Below are 1,566 nucleotides of genomic sequence, written 5' to 3' on the forward strand. Positions count from 1 at the left end.
CTGAATAAAACCAAAAACAATCAAAGGCAATAGCCTGATTGACCTCTAACTCTCCTAATAACTTCTTAGTAAAACTTCTATCGTCTAGCTAACGCGTCTACAATAAAGTCGAAACAACCACAAAAATGCAACAGTTTTAAGTTAACTACACCAAACAAATGATAACGAAACAAACCCAAATTTGGAACTGGTAAACCAAAGATGTGTGTGCCAGTTCTTGTTTATGTGTTTACAACCGATACATTAAAAGTCATCACGAATCTAAACCTCAAAAGTACCTATTGAGCCGAATCTTCATGAAACCTAGCATCAAACGGCGCAGACGAATGCTGCGGCATCCCCAAGTTTCCCGCAGATCCCGACCCCTGTTGCAGCTCAATCACCAGCCACCGAACCGCCTTACTCATTTGCTCCAACCGAACCGCACTAATCGGTGGCAAACCTGGAGTAACCGGCTGACCAGGCTTCCCAGCCACCGACCCCGTGGCCTCATCCACCAAACACTCAGAGCCAATTCTGAGTTTGACAGACTCTACAAACTCCTCGGCCTGATCACTCGCGACACGAAACAGTTAGCGGGTTTGTTTGAGATTCTCCAAGGCGGCATCAGCGGAGGCCTCCTTGGCTTCGAGAGTGGTGGCTATTGCAACGACGAATTCTTGATAAGCATTGTTCATAGCATCTACTATGTCGTCCATTATATGTTTGTTACAAGCAATTAAAGCTCTTATAGAAACCAACGGGACCGAATTAGAAACTGGGTTAAGGGTATGCTAATGAATCCCTACAGAGAATGCAAATTGGAGAATTGTTTTGGGCAATTCATATAATTGGCGACAAATGAAGGAATTGGGTTGAGATTTAGCATACAAGTTACAAGGAACGATTAACGATTGCATGACAAAGATGAAGAGAAAGAAATTGTACCTTTTTTTTTTTATGAATGTGTAGAATTGTTGTTTGAAGACAATTAGATTACCCTTCCGATCAGAGTGAGTAGCTGAAATATGAAAGAAAAGGGGATAGGGCTCCGTTTTATTCAATTTGATCCAACTTTATTCAAGTTTTCGTTTTGGATAACGTGGAGAGTAACAAAGCGTTACGCTTCAACTTTCACTTAGAGGTGCACAAACCGGTTTTTTTTTTTAAAACCGGTTCGGTTATTAACCGGACCGGTTTTTTTTTGGCCCGGAAAAAAACCGGTTCGGTTATTAACCGGACCGGTTTTTTTTTGCCCGGAAAAAAACCGGTTCGGTTAATAACCGGACCGGTTAATAACCGGTTTTTTTCTGTCAAAACCCTAACCGGTTAGGACCGGTTTAGAAACCGGTTAGGACCGGTTTAGAAACCGGTTAGAACCGGTTAATAAACCGGTTTTTTTATTAACCGGTTTTTTAATAACCGGTTTTTAGGTTAACCGGTTTTTTTTTTTTTTTTTTTTTTTTTAATAACCATTATTTTTTCACAGTATAAACAAACCGGTAACTACAAGGCAAACCGGTAACTACAAGGCAAAACGGACTGACCGAAGCCATTCTTTGCTTTCGTTGTTAGGGTTCTTTGCTT

At 41.0% G+C, this 1,566-nt stretch overlaps 1 pseudogene; it reads right to left on the reverse strand.

Moving 5' to 3' along the window:
- Positions 1-223: 223 nt before the first annotated feature.
- Positions 224-701, reverse strand: LOC143531438 (mediator of RNA polymerase II transcription subunit 32 pseudogene; annotated as a pseudogene).
- Between the last annotated feature and the right edge of the window lie 865 nt (positions 702-1,566).

The sequence above is a fragment of the Bidens hawaiensis genome, unplaced genomic scaffold (genome assembly GCF_021521415.1).
Source record: "Bidens hawaiensis isolate Kalapana, Puna unplaced genomic scaffold, B.hawaiensis_p1.1 tig00000697_1, whole genome shotgun sequence".
Taxonomy (NCBI): domain Eukaryota; kingdom Viridiplantae; phylum Streptophyta; class Magnoliopsida; order Asterales; family Asteraceae; genus Bidens; species Bidens hawaiensis.